Genomic DNA, 23,015 nt, shown 5'->3' on the forward strand with positions numbered 1-23,015 from the left:
ATACCAGTTGGACCTTGAACTCAAAATGTTCGATTGTTCCAGATGAGGCTCAAACTCACATCCTGGGCATTTCTGGAGCTCATAAAAGTACCGCACGCTGAGCGCTTGCGCCACAAGAGCAGCGCACAATCGGTCCTATCAGTGCTCCCGTCAAACAGCTTCATTTTCCGTCTCTGAATTATCGCTTTGTGATCTTTCTCCGATTTCTCCAAGAAGCCTCCAATCAAGATGCGCTTCGATAAATATCCGCAGTGAACTTTAAAAGGCCTGGAATCTGAAACAAAACCCCTGAAGATAAGAACTTTTATTGATCTTATTATTAACTAAAGGACAACTTTTGATGGTGCTTTTAGGAGGATTTGGAAAAAGTGTGAAATGAAACTGAGAAACTCTCTCTGGGCTGTCGTTGATTGAAGAGATGGGCGTTATTTCATTTGAAAACCGAGGCTCGGAACTTTCTGATGGAGAAGTGTGACAGAAGATTGTGATTAGTGGCAGTTGCCGGGGAGATCTGGAGGAGAGGGTGAAAAGTCAAAGCCACAGCTGTGACAGCTCAAGTGCTCTGCTTATCTGTAATATTTAAAAAGTAATGTAAAATACAGGACAAACCGATTTGGTATTGGTTATCAAAAATACTGAAGGATACAGGTTCAAACGCGGATTTGTGAAAAGGGAACAGATTTAAACGCCAGACCTAAATCATTCCACATGAATCTGAAGCGTCTTGAGGAAAATGGCAGCGCGAACTGTTATGTTCGTGTCATCACTTCAAAGACCCTCCAATTACCGACAGTATCTTTGAACGAGTTGTGCAGCAAAACCGTGAGTGAAGCCGCTTTGCATTCGTCAAACGTGTAGGTGACGATATTGGCGTTAATAAGGGTCGATTTCAATTATTTGAAATCTCACCATACCTCTTGACCCGAAACTCGACTGTAAAATCGGACTTTTCCTGTAGGTCGTGAATTGAAGGGAAAGCCGCATCAAACAGATCAGAGAAATGAAGAGCAGAAAATGTGGATGAAATTTGCACGAGTGAAAATCCCTGTTTTTCGGAAGACTCTGTCCCCAATGGTAGAGAGGATTGATATTTCGAGCTGTTATTCACCAGCCGAAACTTTAGTAATTTCCTGTTTGCTGACAATGAGATGAGACGAAATGAACAGGTCTAACGAGCCGGTCTGTAACACAGGACAATGATTCAGTGCAGCTCGTTACCCAGTCACTGGGCTCCGTTATAGCCGCTCCTATCAGTCACACACAAAGATAAATTGTAAATCGGAAACAGAAAGAGTTAATGTACAACACTTAATATCAACCACCAGTATTTCCCTCTTTCCGGCTTTTAAAACAATCTGTTTCACAGTTTGTCAAACCCAAAACAGCCTCTGGTATTTGCTGATCGAGAATTTCAGTGGAAATTGGGACCGTCACTTAGTATCGGAACAAATATCGCCGCTGAGGTTTCGGGGTTGTTACTGGTTTATTTATATCAGTGAGTGACTGGTTTTAAACTAGGTGAGGATCTAAACCTGAGGTAAGAGCCTGGGATAGACAACAGATTCTACAATATATCAAGTTAAATTACACTGATTCCACCAACACTGTACATCACATCCCTTAAACATTGTTACCTTTTACTATGTAAAACTGGTGTGGATGGAAATGGGAAATAACTGAAAAAAACCTTCATTGTATCCAACTTATTATTATTGTACAAACAATGTACAGCCTATCCCATAAAAAAGACTCAATGTAAAACCAGTCGCCAGTTCCAGAGCCGCTGTGCCGGTTATGTGATTTGCATCCGATTCTGACTGACTTAGTATCTGACGCGCTCCCGTCCACAGTAAACGGATGGTGCCGGATCCATAAGAGAAAAATGAGGACCGACCTCCGCATAACATGTCCTCATAATTTAACCATTTTAGCCCCGGTATCATTCTGGTCATTCAAGCTGCACCTCCTCTAAGGCCAATATATCTTTCCTGAGATGTGGTGCCCAGAGCTGAATGCAATACTTTAAATGGGGTCTCAGCATAGATTTCTGTCTGTAACATTCTTCCCCCCCCCCCTTTGAATACCAGCTTCCTTGAGATAACGGCCAACATCCCATGAGTTATTTAAATTAATTTTCCTACCATTCCACTGGCTTTTAGCGATTTCTGTGCTTGGACCCCTAAATCTCTCTGCTCCTCCACAGTTCCTAGCTTCTCACCTTTTAGAAAATACTCTGATCTGTCTTGCTTCAGTCCAATGTAGATGAACTCACACTTCTCCATATTGAAAGTTTGAACAGACTGGAACTCTTCTGTACAGAAAAGAGAAGGCTGAGGGGTGACCTGATATAGGACTTTAAGATTATGCAAGGGTTTGATAGGTTAGGCGTAGATAAAGTGTTTGCATTTGTGGAGGTGGGGACTCCAAATCATTGAGGCAATGGATATAAGGTATTCACTATTTAATTCAATATGGCATTCAAGAGGAACACATTCACCCAGAGAGTGGTTAGAATGTTCAATTCGCTCCAACAAGGAGTAGTTTAGGCGAATAGCATGGATTCGTTTACAGCGAAGCTAGAAAAACAAATGGAGGAGAAAGGAATCTAAGGGTTTGCTCATAGGGTTAGATTAAATGGGGATGGCGGAGGCTTGTTTGCAGCATAAACACCGGCATTGTCTCGTTGGGCCGAATTGCCTGTTTCCGTGATGTACTTTCCATGTAATTCTATGTTGCTCCATCTGCCACAGTTTTGCCAACTCTCTTAATTTATCAATTTCCCTTTGTAACTTTATGCTTCCATCTACACGACTCACTGCGACACCTATCTTGGTGTCAGCGACACACGTGGATACACGGCTCTCTATTCCTTCATCTATGTCATTTATATACCGGGACTCTGTCTCCCACCTTCTAACCAACTCCCTACCCATTTCATTAGGTTGTCTTAAATTCTACGCACTGTCATTGTCGTTAACAGTCTCTTATATGGTACCTTATCGAATACCTCTGGAAGTCAATATCATTTAACAACCATGGACACTCCATTAACTACCACGTTAGTTACATCTTCATAAAGTTTAACTAGTTTTGTTAGACTTGACTTACCCTTTACAAATCCATGCTGGTTCTCTCTGATCAATTTATGTTTATCCAAGTGCTCAATCTCTCTTTCTCTAATAACGGATACTGGCAACTTCCCCACAACGGATGTCAGACTAATGGGTCTATAATTTCCAACATCATCTCTGCTCCCCATCCCAAATAATGGAGTGACATTGAAATTGTTTCCATCAAAGGAACAATTCCTGAATCAAGAGAGTTTGAACGATCATGACTAAAGCATGTACAATTTCCTCACCTAGTCCTCTCAGTCCCTTGGGATGGTCACCATCAGGTCCTGGAGATTTGTCTATCTTTAATCGAATTATTTTCTCCATTGCCATTATTTTACTTATACTGAAACCCCTTGATTTATTTACAGTTTTCCTCATATCTCTGATATGTTAGCCTCATTTATTTCTGTGAAGAACGAAGCAAAGTAAATATTCAGCAACTCTACATTTCATGATTTTCAATTACAATATCACCTCCATCTGTCTTTAAGCGGCCCACATTACTCTAAGCCTCCCTTCTTTCACTTAATATACTGGTAAAAATCTTGACTGTTGTCCTCATTTTCCCTAACATGTTTATCTCCTTTTCCCTGTTTGGACCTCTTACGGTTTTTTATTTTCAGCACCAAAATAAACAATACTTTGCTGTAAAGTGCGTCTCAATAGTTCTTCACTTTCAGAGCGAGAATTGTCTAAACCGGTAATTTATTTAATGTAACAAACATAAGTACACATACTTATCCGTATATCAACGCATTGATGGAGACACAAAGATAAACAAAACGAGATATGGAGGCAGCATCGGGATGCACAGGTGAACGGACAAACCAAACAGACAAAGATGAAACGGTCTGAACCCCAAACAGACAGTGACGTATCGCTGATAGATATTAGTGAGAGGAGGTGGGGCTGAGCGATCATGAATGGGCGCTGTGGCTTAGTTGGTTAAAGCATCTGTCTTGTAAACAGGAGATCCTGGGTTCAACTCCCAGCAGTGCCTTGTGTAACTAATTATTTTTACCTAATTTGTGGAATTAAGCGACAAAATGGCACTTTGGAATTGGTATTTGTTCAGGTTTGAGGAGGAAACTGATATTGGATTGACTCTTCTAAAACGCCCTTTCAGTGTACAGTCAGACCTCTCATAGAATGTGTCAGCAACGGGTTAACTTAAAGACACGTTCTCGTTTTTGGGCTCGTTGAGGTCAGGGTATAATTCACGATTTGAGGTTCAAACCCGGAAGTAGTCCTAATTTGGACCGAGACTTGTGATCTTGACCTGCGGTGAAAATCTTTGCAAAGAGGAAAATGAAGTCCGCAGATCACTCCACCTGAATCTCCCGACCCCGATGAAATATATCCCAGGCTGTTAACAGAAGCAAGGAAGGAAATAACGGAGGCTCTGGTCATCATTTTCCAATTCTCCCTGGTTACAGGTGATATGCCGAAGGATTGGAGGACTGCTAAAGTTGTACTGTTGTATAAACAGGGAGAAAAGGATAGATCAAGTAATTACAGGCCAGTCAGCCTAACCTCGGTCAGGCTGAAGGTATTCTATTAAATCTACTCTGCACTTCCTCCACGGCCAATACACGGAGGAGAGGACTCTTGACTGACAAGCCTCAGCTCTATCAGGAGAGGGAGACTGACCCACGCTCTCTCTTGCTTCTGGGATGTACCACTTTTGAAAAAAGAAAGTGAATTTCTCTATATCCTGAAACGCTCTGACTCACTGCACGTGATTTGAAGTGTATTGTGGGACGCTGTGTGTCTCTGTACCTGTAAACTCTCTGACTCACAGCACGGATGTTTAATGTGTACTGTAGGATAGTATGTAAGTATCTCTGTATCTTTAAACTCTCTGTCTCTCTGCACAGGTATTGAAAGTGTATTTTAGGATGGTGTGTGTGTCTTTATACCTTTAAACTCTCTGTTTCACTGCACAACATTGACAGTGTATTGAAGGATGGTGTGAATGGGATGAGGGTCTGTGGGGCCAAGTGTAGCCGATTGGGAGCAGCGCCCGTTTGCGGGGTGAGTATTGCACGCTTGATTTTCTCTCTCCCTTCTATCTTTCTTTCTCTCTTTCTTTCTTTCACCTCCCTCTCTCCCATTCTTTCTTTCACTCTCTTTTCATTCCTCTTATTTCGTGCTTTTTCTTTCTGCCCCAGCACCTTTGTCTTTATCCTGTTTTTGTTTTCCATGTGTCTCTGCTGGATGATCCACAATTCAGACCTGCCGCTTCTTCCAGCTTTTCCTTCCTTCGACGATCATGGTCTATTTCATTGAGACTTTCCTGCGGCCTTGCCGAATCGAACATTCACTTTCACATTCTTCCGGCTTTAAGTTTGCTCTCCATCGACCGCTGTTTCTCGGGGGCACATGTCCCGTTCGCATCAATGTTCATTTGTGCCTTGAAACCAGTCGATACATTTCGATCTGCTCCAGAGACAAGCTCTAAGAAAGCAGGGCTGGCATTCGGAAGGACAGCGCATACTTTTCCGTGAAATTTCCATGGGGTATCTTGTGACACGGGGGATGTTAACTGAAGAACTGGGTTTTGTTTTCATGGTCGTTGGCGCTTTTCCCCGAACAGTTGATGTGCGGGAGAGACGGGCGGCGCGACATTGCTGCGAAAGACGGCTGAAATGTGCATTTTTGGCAATCTGGGCGGTGCAGGAAAGTCGGAAATGTTCCGCTTGATCTTAATAGGTCTGTGGAAATGTCCGATTGAAAAGGAATGAGGAGAAATGAAAAGAGCGGCAATGGTGAAAAGGTGTCGATTACAGGAGGTTGGCCGTGAGCGAAAGGTCCTTTGAAAGCTCGGCGTGGAGGAGATTTAGTTCGGAAACGGCAGACTTTAAGCGCGTGAGGAAAGTAAAGTGCGAGCTGCGTCCTTGGGTCAAATTGGGTGTTTTCAGGCAAACAGCCACTGTGAAATCACAAAAATGAAAACAGAAAATGCTGAGCAGGTCAGGCAGCACCTGTGGTGAAAGAACCAGAGGAAACGTTTCAGCTGTATGAGCTTTGTCATCCGAACTAAATGGCTTACCATGTGCGTGAATAACTGCGCTGTCTTAGATGCTGGTTTCCATCTCTGAATTATGAGGGTTCGAATCTCACTGCTGCCAGAATATGTGCACCCTTCCATTTTCGCCGCCTCACCAAAAACCCTTCTTTGATAAGAAGTGCTTTTCCGCATTGCTGGTTTAAACCTGTTTGCAAAATTCAGCAAAGTCTGGATTGCCACCCAACTGTTTCTTGGACGGAGGTGTTGGGACTTCAAGTGGTGATCGAGGTGAAGCATCAATCAATGTGCACAATGGCGCCCTGGTGAACCGAGTACCTCTTATAGTCAGTATAATATAAAAGATATGCACCATAATTATGAATTTCTTCTTTGCATCACACAAGGATTTATTATCAGGGAATGTACATGAGCAGGTCGATTTACGTCACGCTCCGGTCGCTTCGCATCGCCTCCCACAAATAGAATAGAATCATAGAAAGGTCACAGCACGAAAAGAGGCCATTCGGCACATCGAGTCCGTGCCGGCTCTCTGCAAGTGCAATCCAGACAGACCCACTCCCCCACCCTATCCCTGTAGACCTGTATTCTCTTTCGTTTCAAATACTTATCCAGTTCTTTATTGAACACCATGATTGAATCTGCCTCCACCACCCCCTCGGGCGGTGTATTCCAGACCCGAAACACTCGCTGTGTCGAAAAGTTTTTCCTCATGTCACCTTTGGTTCTTTTGCCAAACACCTTAAATCTATGTTCTCTGGTCCTTGAACCTTCCGCCAATTGGAACAGTTTCTCTCTATCTCCTCTGTCTCGATCCTTCATGATTTTGAATACCTCTATCAAATCTCCTCGGAACCGTCTCTGTTCCAAGCAGAACAACCCCAGCTTCTCAAATCTATTCATGAAACTTATACCCCTCATCCCTGGAATCATTACAGTAAATCTCTTCTGTGGGGATTCGTTAGTAACATCGCCGAATCCCCCACTATCAACATACTAGTGGTCACCATTAACCAGAAACATAACTGGACCAGCTACATAAATATTGTGGCGACAAGAGAAGGTCAGAGGCTGGATATTCTGCGCCAAGTGACTCACCTTCTAACTCCCTAAAGCTGTTCACCCATTTACAAGGCGCAAGTTGAGTGAGTTGGAATACTCATTTGATGGTCATGGACCTGAAACGTTAACTCTGTTTCGATGTCGAAAGATTCTGCCTGACCTGCTGAGGATATACACATTGACAGTTTTTGTTTCAGATTGGCAACAAAGCCAGAATTTTAATTTTGAATAAAGGGGGTTTCGCAAGTTTCCGCATGCGACGAGGTGGCCGAGAGGTTAAGGCGATGGACTGCTCATCCATTGTGCTCTGCACGCGTGGGTTCGAATCCCATCTTCGTCGTTATTGCGTTTAAGTTTTGTTTCTCCCATTCAGTCCACCCAGAAGGTCTGGTGAAAGTCCCATCCTTCTCGAAACGGCAGACGGAGGGTTTTGCATTGTTTGCTGAAATCAGCAACAGTTCCTTCCAGGAAGGTGTTGAGATTGTGAGATTGTGAGATCGTGAAATATCAGAGTGCACATTGGTGTCATTGTAAAATGAGTAAATCTTATGGTCAACGTAAGATAAACTTATGTCCCATAATTATGATTTATGTCCGGATCATTCCGTGTCTGTGTCTGTTTAAAAGGGATGTGCTGTAAGTCCCGGATCATTCTGTGTGCGTTTTACGCGATTTTCTTGATACCTTTTTCCTTCTGAACTGAAATGACGATCCTCTCTCGAGAAAAAGGTTCACCGCCTGCTTCGGGCAACTGGTCGGAAAAATAACAAAAACTGATGAGACCAAGTTCATTCTGCTAGGCTTCCATTCCAAGCTCCGCACTCTATCCCCCATTCAGACCCACCCCCGCCTGGACAGTATAATCTGCGATATTCATAAGGGAATGGAGAAGCAGAATATCACGGTTATAATTTTCTTGGTTGCTCAACACTGAATAGCTTCAATTGTAATGATTCAGAAGGTAATCATAGAATCATAGAATCTTACAGCACAGAAGGAGGCCATTCGGCCGTCGTGCCAGTGTCGGCTTTTTCGAAGACCTGTCCAAATTAGACCCACACCCCAGATTTTTCCCCATAACACTGCAAATTAGTCCTCTTCAATTATGTCCAATTGCCTTTTGAATGATCCCATGGAATCGGCTTCCACCACCCTTTCAGGAAGTGCGTTCCTGATCTTAACAACCCTCTGTGTGAAAAAAATTCTCCTCAATTCCCCTCTAGTTCTTTTCCCAATTATTTTAAATCTATGATCTCTGGTTACCAACCCACATGCCAGAGGAAACAGTTTCTCCCTCCTTGCTCTTTCAAAACCCCTCATTATTTTGAGTACCTCTATTAGGTCTCCCGTTAACCATCTCTGCTGCAAGGAGAACAATCCCAGCTTCTCCAATCTCTCCAAATAACTGAAGTCCCTCATTCCTGGTATCATCCAGGTCAACCTGCTCTGAATCCTCTTCAATCCCTTTTCATCCTAAAGTGTGGTGCCCAGATCTGTACAATATACTCCAGATGAGACCAAAACACTGATTTGTAAGGATTAGTATGATTTCCATTTTTTGTATTCAATGCCCCTATTGACAAAGCAAAGTATTCCATATGCTTTCTTAACCGCCTTATCAACTTGCCCTGTTTTCTGAATATGAACCCCCAGGTTCCTCTGCTCTTGGAACCCCCCATAAATTGTTCCATTTAGATTATACTGCCTCTCCATGTTCTTCTTCTAAAAGTGCATCACTTCACACTGATCGGCGTTAAATCTGTCACGTGACCGCCCATTTCACCAGTCTGTCCATGTCCTCCTGAAGTCTGCTATTATCTTGCTCACGATTTACTTCGTTGCCAAGTTCTGTATCATCCGCAAACTTCGAAATTGTATTCCCTATTCCCACATCCAAGACATTTATATATAACAAGAAAAGCAATAGTCCTAATACCGACCCCTGGGGGATTCCACTGCATATTTCTCCCCAGTCAGAAAAACATCCGTTCACCATTCCTCTCTGCCTCCTATCCCCCAGCCTATTACTTGCCCACGTTACCACCGGCCCTTTAATCCCACGTGCTTCTAGTTTTCGAATAAGTCTGAATTTCTAAAATGTGTCCTGAAAATAACTGTAACCCCGTAATTTTATTGTTAAACAATGAGAATACAGATATTAGGACCGGATGATAGATCGGGTTCATTCCCATTATCCGCAGGTGACGGGACCAGAGGAGGGGAAATCCCATCTCGGTTTATATTTTCCGAAAACGGAGACGGAAAATAGCAAAACTCAACCCGTCGAAATCCAACAATTGGACGAAGAACCGACAGCCTTTTCCCATCCCGGGTTTGCAGACCTGGCTGTTGAAGGAAGCCTGATAAGTCCATTAGGGATCAACAACGAAAGTGAAGAAACGCAGACAGAGATAGATAGATGCATGCAAAGAAAAATAGTATAAATCTCCAATTCTGTGGTTGAGCAGAATTTAGTTGGCAGCTTAAAGGAAATTCGTCGCATGCCGTGAAATCTTAGACGTGTACATAGGGCTGGATTCTTACATTATTTCTGAAAAAAGTAAACGCTGCCTGGTAACGACAGCTCTTATTTATTTGACCATTTTAGAGTGGCGGTTTGAAGTGATTTCGAATCTCAGTGAATTTCAAGACCTTGCTTGACCCACTCGTTTGGTCACCCACAGGTAGCACGCGGTTGTAGACTGCGCAGGCTTATCACAGGAACTCTGCCAGACTGCATGTTCCAGACTTGTATCCAACGCTACACGTGCAGCCTGCAGCCGTGTGTGGATTGGTGGTTGAGTGCAGAACCCTCGCCTGGCGACGGGAAACCAGGGGTTTGGTTCCAGGCCAAAGCAGCTTCCTTTACCTTTTGTATCTGTACCCATGAAATCGCCTGAATTGGGATAAATTCATGTGCCGGCTTCAATCTGTACAACTTCTTGAAAGATTATCTTCATTTCGTCTACGTGTCTTTCGTGGACAAACCCTTTGCATTCTGTCCTCTGGTGTTCAAACATGCTCGGCTGGAGATAAGTCAAACCTGCCTTCTGCACTTACTTCAAAGATGTGAGAAGCCAATTGGTGGTTTTTGACGAAAAATGGGGACGCAAGGGGGCTCATACTGGGATTTGAACCAGTGAAACTCCCTGAGCGAGAATCAGATCCAAAGTCCAACTGGTAACAGAGCCGTGCAGCCACTGTAAAATTTCGCTGCCACGCAGCCGATCCGCCATCCTTTCAGAACACCATGGCCATCCAAACTCGCTTTCTTGTAAGATATACGATGTCGAGCAATATCAGGTTCTAAACTAATTATTTCATATCAACAATATTAGTCTCTCTTTATCAAATTTGTTTTGAATGTACGACTTGTATTATCAAGTAACACTTTACAGAATGAATTACTCTGAAACGACATTGTCGTCTGTCTCGGCATCGTCATAGTTTACACTCCACCATAGGTACACTTTACTCAAATTGCTGCTTTCATTCACTATGAGAGCGAAGATCCATGAATGTGGAAACATTAGCTCCGAATTTATCAGTTGGGTTGCACCTTTCCTTTTCCTACTTCCTCAGTCTTTTTTTTCTTTACCCTTCTCTGCTATTTTTGCAGGTTAGATCAGCCATCGCCGTTCAAGGAAGCCTGAGAAGTCCATTGGGGACAACACAGAGAGACAGGAGACGGAGACGTGGAGAGATGGAGAGATGCAGGCAAAGAAAATAAAGAGTATAAATGTCAGGTTTTGCAAACTAGCAGAATTTAAGTTACATATTGGGAGAGATTCCTTCTTGGGTCTTGAAATCTTGCAAGAGAAGATTGGACACAAGTTAAAAGCACCGGCCTCGCTGGAGAATCTCTCATTCTGGGAGAGAGATAAATGCGGTCAATTAACTCCAATTAATCTATTTCAGCACTGAAGGGATCTTTCAACAGTAGCTCTGCGAGCAGAATTCAAACCTGGGCAGGAAAACCTCAATTGAATTTTGAGTCCAACGCTTTAAACACTCGGCCACCGCAGCTGTAAACGGCATGTTCGTTCAGATCGGATTCCAAATGGACACATGCTGCTGTTACAAACGCGCGCATTGATGGTGCTTGGGGTCGAATTCTTACTTGTTACGCTGGAGACCTTGGTTCGATTCCCGATACAATGCAGGATCATTCTGTAACAATGAGGAACTGAAGAACAAAAGTATACTATTTCGCCCCTCGAGCCTTATGCGCAATTCAGTGAGATCCTGGTTGACATGTAACCTAACTGCATATTATCGCCTTAGCCCCATGTCCCTTAATGCCTTTGGTCAACAAAAATCTATCAATTTCAGTTTTAAAATTAACAATTGAGCTCGCATCAACTGCCGTTTGTGGAAGAGAGTTCCAAACTTCTACCTCCCTTTGCTTGCAGAGGTGTTTCCCAACTTTACTCCTGAAAGTCCTGACCCTAATATTCAGGCTGCGTCCCCGAGTCCGAGACACGCTAACGGGCGGAAATCTTTTTTTTCTATTCACCCCATCAGTTCCCCTTAATATTTTGAAATGTTCGATCAAATCAGCACTTAATCTACTGAATTCGAGGCAAACGCGAGTTTACGTAATCTCTCCGCGTAATTTAAACTGTGGAGTCCAGGCAACATTCTGGTAAATAGACGCTGCACTCCCTTCATAGCCAATATATCCTTCCTAAGGTGCGTTGCCCAGAACTGAAGGCAATACTCCAGGTCTGGTCTCACCAGATCTTTGTATAACTGTATAATAATGCCTATCCCCTTGAATCTAGTCCTCTGGATATAAAGACCAACATTCCATTAACCTTTTTGATTATGTTTTGCACCTGTCCATGACATTTTAATGATGTGTGTTCATGGACCCCTAAGTCTTTTTTGGACCTCCACTGTTTCGAGCTTTTCACCATTTAGAAAGTACGCTGATTTATCCTTTTAGGTCCAAAGTGGATGACCTCACACTTGACGAAATTTATATCGATTTGCCACAATTTTACCCATTCATTTATTATATTAATGCCTCTCTGTAATTTTATGCTTTCATCTGCACTGCTCACAATGCTGCCCATCTTGGTGTCATCGGCAAACTTGGATATGTGGCTTTCTATCCCGTCATCTAATATCCGCCTGAATTGGGAAAAATCCAAATTCAGTTTCAATCTCCTCATCATCTTGAGACATTTTATTTGCTTCATGTGTATTGCGCCGACGAAACTTCGGCATTCAGTCCACAAGAGCTCAAACATCCTCTGGACATAATTCAGTTCTCCCAACAGCAAAACTGAAAAGATGAGAGAAACCAATTGGTGACTTTTCACTAAAAGGCGAAACACATGCGGGCTCGTCCGGGAATTGAACCCGGGACCTCTCGCATATCACTCAATGAAACTCCCTAAGCGAGAATCATACCCCTAGACCAACGAGCCGCTGTTACTTTAGTTGTGCAGCCAGTGTAAAAGTTGTTTGCGTCTCAGCCGATCGGCCATCCTTTCAGACCACTTCGATCCATTCAATATCGTTTTCTATTCGGGTGGACAGCAATATCAAGTTGTGCACCAACTATCTCCATTCACCAATATTAGTTTCCCTTTACCAAATTGCTTTCGAGTGCACGACTTGAGTTATCAAGTAAGACGTTTCAGAATTAGTTGCTCTTAAAATACATTGCTTGTGAGGATACTCAGAGTCGTGTCGATTTATGGCACGCTCTGTTCCCTTTGCATTGCACCCTTCACGTAGAATTGAATCACAGAAAGCTTACAGCACTGAAAGAGGCCATTCGCGCCATCGAGTCCGTGCTAGCTCTCTGCAAGAGCAATCCAGCTCGAATCACTCCCCCGCCTTTCCCCGAAGCCCTGCATTTTTTTCCCTTTCAAGTACTTATCCAGCTCCCCTTTGAAGGCCATGATTGAATCGGCCTCCATCACACCCTCGGGCAGTGCATTGAGATTCGAACCTCTCGCTGTGTAAAAAAGTTTTTCCTCATGTCACCTTTGGTTATTTTGCCAATCACTTTAAATCTATGTCCTCTGGTTCTTGACCCTTCCGCCAATGGGAACAGTTTGTCTCCATCTTCCATGCCTCGATCCTTCATGATTTTGAATACCTCTATCAAATCTCTACAAAACCGTCTCTGTTCCAAGGAGAACAACCTCAGATTCTCCGGTCTATTCACGTAAGTAAAGTCCCTTATCCCTGGAATTATGATAGTATTTTTTTTCTGCACCCCCTCGAAGGCCTTCACATCTTTCCTGAAGTGCGGTGTCCCGAACCCCACACAAAATTTCAGTTGTGTTCGAACCAGTGTGTTGTAAAGTTTCATCCTGATTTCTATACTTTTGTACTCTACACATCAATTTATAAAGCCCAGGATCCCGTATCCTTTTTAACCGCTTTCTCAACCTGCCCTGCCACATTCAACGATTTGTACACAAAAACCCCTCTTTGTTCCTCTACCGCTTTTACATTTGTGTCCTGGAGTTTATTTTGCCTCTCCTCGTTTTTCCGACCGAAATGTATCACTTCGCATTTTTTTTGCGTTAAATTTCATCTGCCCCGTCTCCGCCCAAGCCACCAGCCTGTCTATATCCTTTGAAGTCCATCACTATCCTTATCATTGTTTACTACTGTTCCAAGTTTTGTTTCATCTGCAAATTTTGAAATTGTGCTCTGCGCACTCAAGTCCAAGTCATTAATATGTATCAAGAAAATCAGTGGTTCCAGCACTGATCCCTGGGGAACGCCACTGTACACCTCTCGTCATTTCGAAAAACAACAGTTCACCAGTAATCTCTGTTTCCTTCTGTTCGTCAATTCTGCATTTATGTTGTTTCTGCCCCGTTTATTCCATGGGCCGCAATCTTGATGATAAGCCCACCATGTGGAACTTTATCAAACACCTTTTGAAAGTCCACATACACCACATCAACTAAATGGCCCTCATCTATCCTCTCTGTTACCTCACCAAAAAACTCTAACAGGTCAGTTAACCACGATTTGCCTTTAACAAATCCGTGCTGCCTTTCCCTAATCAATCCACCCTCGTCCAAGTGGCTGTTAATTCTGTCCCGGGTTATCGTTTCGAAACGTTTCCCCACCACTGAGGTTAAACTGACTGGCCGATAGTTGCTGGGTTTAATCGTACACCCTTTTTTGGACAAGGGTGTAACCTTTGCAATTTTCCAGTCCTCTGGCACCACATACATATCTAAGGATGTTGGTAGATTATGGCCAGTACCTCTGCAATTTGCACCCTTACTTCCCTCAGCAACCTAGCATGCATCCCATCCGGACGTGGTGGCTTATCTACTTTAAGTACAGCCAGCCGTTCAAGTGCCTCTTCTTTATCAATTTTTAGACCATCCAGTATCTCAACGATAACTTCCTTTGCTGAGACTCTGTCTTCTTGGTAAAGACAGATACAAAGTACTCATTTGGTACCAAGGCCACCCCCTCTGCCTCCATGAGTAGATCTCCTTTATCGTGCCGAATCGGCCTCACCCCTCCTCTTACTACCCGTTTACTGTTTGCATGCCTGTCGAAGTCTTTTGGATTCCCTTTTATGTTGGCCGTCAGTCAATAGTCATATTTCTCTTTGCCTCTCATTTCCTTTTTCACTTCCCCTCTGAACTCCCTAAATTCTGCCTGGTGAATTAACGCATAAAAAAGTTAGCATTTCTTTCAGCCGGAAACAGAAAGTTACTGGTTGATCAATGGCGATTTGAACAAGTATTCGTCTTTTTCACAGAGTTTAATGAGTTTTGCGAAATTAATACAGTGAACTAATACAGTAAAGTTGAATTCCTGATCGGGAACCGCCTCAGACGGCTCATTACTGCCCATCCCTGGGAAACAAGATACCAGCGAAACTTTGACAACACATCTCAGGTCCCCCAACAAAGTCACAGCTTGCCAGCTGTTCCGAAATTTCGAGCCTGGACAGGGAGTTAAACGCTGGACCTTCAGCTCACTGCCCACTTTGAAATTCTGATACTCTACCGACTGAGCTACCTAGGCTCGATACTACATAAGCTCCCATCGTACATATTCATGGGAGATCTCTGAATTATCCCTGCAGCCGTCGAACGAGGGTGAGGTCCGTTTGATAAAATTCTCAGGAACATGTTGAGGAGAATCCTTTTTCCTGTTGAACAAGATGTAAGAAACATGGACAGTGAACTCGTGAGTTTACAATTCTTCTTGTTTGTGCGAAATGTCTTGTCATTCGTTAGCAGCAATTAAAAATAACACTTTACCCAGAGGCTCAAAGGCTGAACTTGTCCCACACGGGAGTTGGAAAAGGCCTCCCGACCTTTCAGCGTATTAACATCTGTAAGCTGAATAATTTCACCCGTGACACAGTGAAACCAGGCAGAATATTTCTCTTCCAAATTTTCCCAACACGAAACTTGCAACCGATGAATATCGGCTGAAAGAAAAGAAGAATTGTTTTTTGGTTGTTTACATTTAAAGATCTCGTACCGGCCCCTTTGCCATATGAGCTGCCGCTAAAAGCCACCTCTCCCCCTATGAACAAGTAAACTGGCACTTGCTATTGAAAGACGGTAGGCCAGAGGAACCCAAATGCCCACATGGGAAAACTAAGAAGTCGATTGTTGACCTCCATACGTTTGTCCCACAAGGGCGTATTGTAAAAACGACTGGTTGTTAACAAGATGCGTTATTGAAGATACCATTTGTACCTTGAACTCCGATCAAAATGTTCGGAGTAAAAGGTTTGATTGTTTTAGAAGACGCTCGAACTCACAACCTGGTCATTTCTGGAGCCCATACTGCCATAAATAAGTAACGCACGCTTAACAATTGTGCAACACGAGAGCAGCGAACAACCGACAGCATCAGCGCTCCTGCCAAACAGCTTTATTTTCGGTCTCTCTATTATCACTTCGAGATCTTTCTCAAAAAGAAGCCTCCAATCAAGATGCGCTTCGTTAAATAACAATTCCTAAATCAAGAGAGTTTTGATCGATCATGACTAAAGCATGTACAATTTCCTCACCTGTTCCTTTTAATCCCTGGGGTGGAAACCATCAGGTCCTGGAGATTTGTCTATCTTTCGGCTCCTCATTTTCTCCATTGTCATCATTTTACTTGTACTGAATCCCCTTGATTTATTAACAGTTTTCCTCGTGTCTCTGGTATGTTAGCCTCATCCATTTCTGTGACGACCGATGCAAAGTAAAAATTTAGCAACTCTGCCATTTCCTGATTTTCAATTACAATATCACCTCCATCTGTCTTTTAGAGGCCCACATTACTCTCAGCCTCCCTTCGTTCTCTGAATATACTCGTAAAAACCTTGAGAGTTGTCCTCATTTTCCCTCATAAGTTTTTCACCTTTTCCCTTTTTGCTCCTCTTACGATTTTTTTCAGTTTCAGCACCACAATAAACAACACTTCGCTGTAAAGTTCGGCTCAATAGTTCTCCAATGTCAGAGCGAGAATTGTCTGAAGCCCTGATTTATTTCATGTCACAAATACAATCACACATAATCCTCCATGTTTCAACTCACTGAAGGATACACAAAGATAAACTCAGCGAGAAATGCAGTCAGTGTCGGGATGCACAGGTGAACGGACAAGCGAAATGGACAGAGACAAAACGGCCCGAACCCCCAACAGTGAAGTGTCGCTGATAGATATTAGTGAGGAGGTGGGGGGCACCATGTTATCAATTGGCGCTGTGGCTTAGTTGGTTAAAGCATCTGTCTAGTAAACAGAAGATCCTGGGTTCAACTCCCAGTAGTGCCTTATGCAGTTTATTATTTTACCTAATTTATGGAGTAAAGTGACAAAATAACAATGTGGTGTTCGTTTTTGTTCAGGTTTCAGGAGGAAACGGATAACAGAATGACTGTTCAAAAACGCCCTTTCATTCCACAGACAGACCTCTCAGAGAATGTGCCTGTAACACGTTAATTTAAGGACACGTTCTTGTTTCTGGGCTCGTTGGGATCGGGGTATAATTCACGATTTGAGGTTCAAAGCCGGAAGACATCCTAATTTGGACCAAGACTTGTGATCTTGACCTGCGGGACAAACGTTTGCAAAGAGGAAAAAGAAGTCCTCAAATCGCTCGACCTGAATCTCCAAGCCCAGATGAAATAGATCCCAGGTTGTTAACAGAAGCAAGGAAGGAAATAGCGGAGGCTCAATCCATCATTTTCCAATCCATCCTGGCAAAAGGTGTCGTGCAGGAGGTTTTGAGGATTGCTAACGTTGTACCATTGTTTAAAAAGGGAGACAGGGATAGATCGAGTAAATACAGGCCAGTCGGCCTGAACTCGAGCTGAAGTATGAATCGTCATTTAGAAAGGCACGAATTAATCAAGGACAGTCAGCGTGGATTTGTTAAGGGATGGTCGTTTGAACTGAATTATTTGAGGAGGTATCAATGAGGATTGATGAGGGTATCGCGATTGATGTAGTCAACATGGATTTTAACGAGGCTTTTGACAAAGTCCTACAGGGCAGATTTGTCAAAAATGTAAAAGCCCATTGGATCCAAGGGACATTGGCAAGTTGAATCCAAAATTGGCTGAGGAGCAGGAAGCAAACGGTTGTGGTCGACGGGTGCTTTTGTGACTGGAAGGCTGTTTCGAGTGGGGTTCCATGCGGCTTCGTACTAGGTCCCTGCTTTTCGTGGTACAGATCATTGATTTAGATTTAAATGTAGGGGGCATGATGAAGAGATTTGCAGATGACACAAAAATTGTTCCTGTGGTTGATAGTGAGGAGGAAAGCTGTCGACTGCAGGAAAATATCCATAGAGCAGACAGGTGGAAAGAAAAGTGGCAAATGCAATTCAATCTGAAGAAGTGTGAGGTAATGCATTTAGTGGGGTGGGGGGGGGGGGCAAAAAGGCAAGGGAGTATATAATAAATATTGCAATTAATTTGCCATTTACACGCCCATTCTGCAAATTTACTAATGTCTTCCTTTATTATTCGCATTTTTCTTTGTATTAACTACAGCTCGCAATTAGGTGTCGTCCCTAAATTTTGAAATTGTACTTCTGATTCCCGTGTCCAAATCATGAATGTAAATTTTGAACAAAAGTGGTCCCAGCACCGATAAATTGTGAACAACAGTGGTCCCACCACTGATGAAGTGTTAACAACAGTGGTCCTATCACTGATATATTGTGAACAACAGTTGTGCCAGCATCGATAAATTGTGAACAACCGTGGCCCAGCACCGATAAATTGTGAACAGCAGTGGTCCCAGCACCGATAAATTGCGAACAACTGTCGTCCCAGGAATTTTGATCTTGAACTGCAGTTGAAACTTTTGCACAAAAGAAAATAACGTCCCCAAATCGTCCCACGTGAATCTCAAATGCTTTGGGAAGAAGTTCAATAGAAACAATCAGGACTTTAAAGGCACCTCAACGACCTGAACTTTCGTTGAATGAATTGTGTTAGCCATTGCATTCGAACGTGAAATCGCTCTTGACTTTCATCTCATTGAAGCAGAGTGTGGCCGCTTTGCATCTGTGATCATGTCGGTGGCGTCTTTACATTTGATATTGATCGCTTCCAATTTGTAAAATTTCATCAATCGTCAGGAAAAAGAAACCGAGAATCGAATTGTCCCTCCAAGTGATGAACTGAAGGGATTGGTGATCCAAACAGATCTAGAAAATGCGTGGTGCAATCGGTCAGGAGTTCCAAATCCACCCTCCAGCCACTCGGCAATTATATTGAATGAACTTTACTCTGGCCCAGTGTCGCCGCACTGAAATCGAGTATTTCTCCGGCATGTTTTTCTTCATAGTTGCTGGTTTAAGAGTGAAGACTGGCTGGTTGGATTTTCACTCCTACAAGCTTTAATCATTCATTTTTCACTGACTGCAGACAGTTGTTATATTGGTCGCTGCAATCTCAAAGTTTAGCCCAGTGAATTATTGGTTTAGCAGGTGACCTCTTCACCTGTTCTCGGCGGTGTTATCCGTTCGTGTGAAAGTTTGATTGTTCGAGCCCTTATTTTATTTTTCCTCAGGATTCATCGCCTCAAAGTTCCAGGGTTTCAACGCATGTTTTGGAATCAAGAAAATGTACCGGAATCATTGCCAGCTGAGCAGGGCCGATATTCTACCATTTACCCTGCGGTCGGAAATCAGGCACATGAATCATATAAAGGAATGGAACATTGGCTTCACGGTAATTACAATTCTCCTTGACAGGCAACCCCCCGAAAGGCCCGAAGGGAGGCCGCATTCGCAGCAGGAGAGCTGGTTCGCTGTGACATGGCGATTTCTGTCGTGAGTGAGACCAGACTGTTCCTATGTTCAGAGAATAAATTTCACACCCTTCATTTTGGAAAAGCAAAACGGTGTGGATTTTTGTCATAGCCCGATGCCTTTCGTGTTGTATCAGATGTTCCTCGTTGCGTTACTTTCATCTTGATCGGAGAACCAGTTCGGGCGCTCCTGTGATAAACAGCGACAATTGCCAGTTAATGTTAAATTTAACAACGACTCCACTGCGTTTTTAATCCCACTCTTAAGATGCAGTCTATAAAATGAAAAAAAATCATGACATTCAAAGCATAAAAATCTTATTAAAGTTTTGACTGTCTCTCGGTAACCACGTCAACATCGCCTTCAGTCTGAAATAGAAAGTAATCGATTGATTCCTGGTGATTAAAAGAAGGGATTCAACTACGAACAGGATTTAATTAGCTTCATGTAATTAATTTAATAAGTTCATAACCCTTTTTAAAGTTAATTCCCTGACTGGGAATCGAACCTCGCGGCGGTGAGAGTACCGAATTCTCACCACCAGGCCATTGGGGAGCTCCCAAGATTGCGCACGAGACAAAGTGGAACTGATGACATTAATTTTTCTTTCGCTCTTTCATGATTCATTCAGCTCTGTGTTTATTCTCAGGCCTCTCATCTCTCCTTCTTTTCAGCTTCTGACTGCGGATATTCCTGTGGCGAAATATGAATAATATAGAACATCTCACAGCCCCGGTATATTTGCTGTTTCACTGTGCAGTTCTGTGCAAAATCAAACTGTATGTAAATACCGACAGTGCCTCTCTCTCACTCCCCACAGAAGCAGCAGGAGATGCCACTTTAAACTGCCAGTTGCTTCAAACGATTCATGATGGACCTGCGTGGCCTTGCAGTTTTCCAAGGAGCTGTATTCAGTGCGTGAATTTTGGAAATGGAAACATGTCCATCAGCAGCTTGTGGGAGTATTTTACCTCACTTTCCATTTCATGTACATGCCTACTTGCACTTGGTGATGTCATTGCCTGAACATCACCTCTGTCGCGATATTATTTCGAACAGAAAATGCCATTTTGTGCGAGCAGTTTGTCTGGCAGGAAAATGACCTGAATTACAAAGGGCCAAGTAGGAAAGGCTGCGTTGCTCTGCTTGTTCGCAGCAAAGAATTTTCCGCGTTTCCTTGGGGTTTATTGTTTAGGATTCGGCGCTTTCATCACCACGGCAATGGTTCGATTGTCGGTCTCAACATCCGCATATAATACACTCTACCATAAGTGTACTGTACTCAAATTGCTGATTTTTTCATTGTGAGGGGAAGAAACATAAATGTGTGGATTTTAATTACGAACTCATCAGCTGGGTTGCACCTTTTCTTTTCCTACCGTCTTAGTCTTTCCATCTTTACCCTTCTCTGTTGGTGTTGCAGGTTCCATCATTCTTCGCTGTTCACGATGCCTGAGAAGTCCATCAGGAGAAAACAGGCAAAGTCAAGAGACAGAGACAGGGAGAGATTAAAACACAGAAATAAATTGTATAAATGTCAAGTTCTGCGAACGAGCAGAACTTAGAATGGAGCTTGGGAGAGATTCCTTCACGTGTCTTGCAATTTTGCAAGAGATCATTGGGCTCCGAGTTAAAAGCGTCGTTGGCGATGGAGCACCTCTCTGAGGGAGCGAACAAGGTCCGTTCGTTCAAGTTCATATTAAATTGAACACTGAACAAACTTTAAAAAGTAGCGCTGCGAACAGGATTCGAACCTGTGCAGGGAAACCCCATTGGATTTCAAGTCCAACGCCTTAACCACTCGGCCATCGCAGCTGCAACCATCAATGATGCACAGCTATAAATCAGAATGCGTAGGGTTATCACACGAGATCTGTGACACTTTGTTCTCTCAGATAGGTTTCCAACTGGAAACTTACAGCTTGTTAATGTGCTGACTTTGCTGTCTCGGTGATAGAATTCTCATTTATCACGTGAGAAACCGGGGTTCGATTTCCGGTTCGTTTCGGATTATTTTCATTCTCCATTCATACGATCGCGTGAATTGTGCGACATTCGCCCTCAGCTTCAATCTGCTCACCATTTGATACATTTTCCATTCTCCACGTGTGTTGCGTCGAAGCTGGGTCGGCAATTCACATTGCAAGTCCTACTTCTTAATCATTGGGTCATCGCAGCTGCAAGCGACAAATCCGACACGGCTGCAGAAGAGAATGAAGAAGGTTATGACAGGAGAACTCTGAGACTGTATGTTCTTTTAGACAGGTTTCGAACTGAGCGCATACCGCCGGCTGCTGTGCGGACTTTGTTATTTCAGTGATCAAATTCTTGATTTCTGCGCGGGAAGCCCGGGTTCGATCACCGCTCAATGGAGGAGCATTTTTCATTCGCCATTCATGAGGTCACGTGAATTCGGATACGTTCAAATGAAGCTTCAATTTGAACACCATCTTGTGACATTTTCCTTTCTCCATGTCTGTTGTTGTCGACAGAACCTCTGCATTCTGTCCTCCATGCACTGGAATTAAGACAATCCTGCCGACAACACAGGTGACAAGACGTGAGAAGCCAATTCGTGATTTTGAACTAAAAATGGTAACACCGCAGGGCTCGTCCGGGATCTCTCACATAACAATCAGCAAATCCCCAAAGCGAGATATCATACCCCAAGACCAACGAGCCACTGATAACAGAGGGGTGCAACCAATGCAGAATTCTGTGCCACCCACAGCCGATCGGCCACCATTCTGTCCATCCGATCACTTTTTCTATTCCGATGTGCGGCAATGTGAAGACGTACATTAAATATTTCATATCAACAATATTAGCCTCCCTTTACCACATTTGTTTCGAATGTGCGAGTTGTAATATCAAGTGAGACTTTGCAGAATTAATTGCTCTAAAGCTACATTGTTGTCTGTCTCGGCATCCGCAGATTATCCACTCTCCCACAAGTATAACAGTGACCACACTTCAAAAATACTTCATTGGCTGTAAAGCACTTTGGGAAGTCTTGAGGTCGTGAAAAGCGCTTTATAAATACAAGACTTTGTTTTTATACTTGGCTAAAAGGACTGATGTTTTCACTATGAGGACGAAGAGACATCAATATGTGGACATTGGCTACGAATTCATCATCTGGGTTGGTCCTTTACTTTTCCTACCGTCTCAGTCTTTCGATCTTTACCGTTCTCTGCTGGTGTGGCAGGTTCGATGAGCTTTGGCCGTTCAACGAAGCCTGGGAAGTCCATCAGGGGAAAACAGAGAGGGACAGAGACAGGGAGAGAAAGTGAGATCTAAGTATAGAAAAAAAGCTTGATTATCAAGTTAGCAGAATTTGAAATGAAGCTTGAGAGAGATGGAATCATACATTCATAGAATCGTTACTGCACAGAAGGAGGCCATTCGGTCCATTGAGCCTTCCCCGGCTCTCTTTAAGAGCAATCCAGTTCGTCACATTCCCCCGTTCTTTCCCTGGAGACCCGCTCATATTTTTCCTTCAAATACTTATCCAATTCCTTTTAGAGAGTCACGATTA

General features: G+C 43.3%; 5 non-coding genes across 5 annotated transcripts; 3 read left to right on the top strand and 2 right to left on the bottom strand.

Annotated features, from left to right (window-relative positions):
• The first annotated feature begins 4,042 nt into the window (after nucleotides 1-4,042).
• Nucleotides 4,043-4,116, top strand: trnat-ugu (transfer RNA threonine (anticodon UGU)). The gene has a single exon. It is a non-coding gene; the product is annotated as a tRNA-Thr (tRNA).
• Nucleotides 4,117-7,464: 3,348 nt separating this feature from the next.
• trnas-gcu (transfer RNA serine (anticodon GCU)) lies at nucleotides 7,465-7,546 on the top strand. The gene has a single exon. It is a non-coding gene; the product is annotated as a tRNA-Ser (tRNA).
• Nucleotides 7,547-12,552: 5,006 nt separating this feature from the next.
• On the bottom strand, nucleotides 12,553-12,641 carry trnap-agg (transfer RNA proline (anticodon AGG)). The gene is given in 2 exon segments: nucleotides 12,553-12,588; nucleotides 12,606-12,641. It is a non-coding gene; the product is annotated as a tRNA-Pro (tRNA).
• Nucleotides 12,642-16,912: 4,271 nt separating this feature from the next.
• Nucleotides 16,913-16,986, top strand: trnat-agu (transfer RNA threonine (anticodon AGU)). The gene has a single exon. It is a non-coding gene; the product is annotated as a tRNA-Thr (tRNA).
• A 4,224-nt stretch (nucleotides 16,987-21,210) lies between these two features.
• Nucleotides 21,211-21,292, bottom strand: trnas-uga (transfer RNA serine (anticodon UGA)). Its single transcript has one exon. It is a non-coding gene; the product is annotated as a tRNA-Ser (tRNA).
• Between the last annotated feature and the right edge of the window lie 1,723 nt (nucleotides 21,293-23,015).

This window comes from Heptranchias perlo, chromosome 20 (assembly GCF_035084215.1).
Source record: "Heptranchias perlo isolate sHepPer1 chromosome 20, sHepPer1.hap1, whole genome shotgun sequence".
Taxonomy (NCBI): domain Eukaryota; kingdom Metazoa; phylum Chordata; class Chondrichthyes; order Hexanchiformes; family Hexanchidae; genus Heptranchias; species Heptranchias perlo.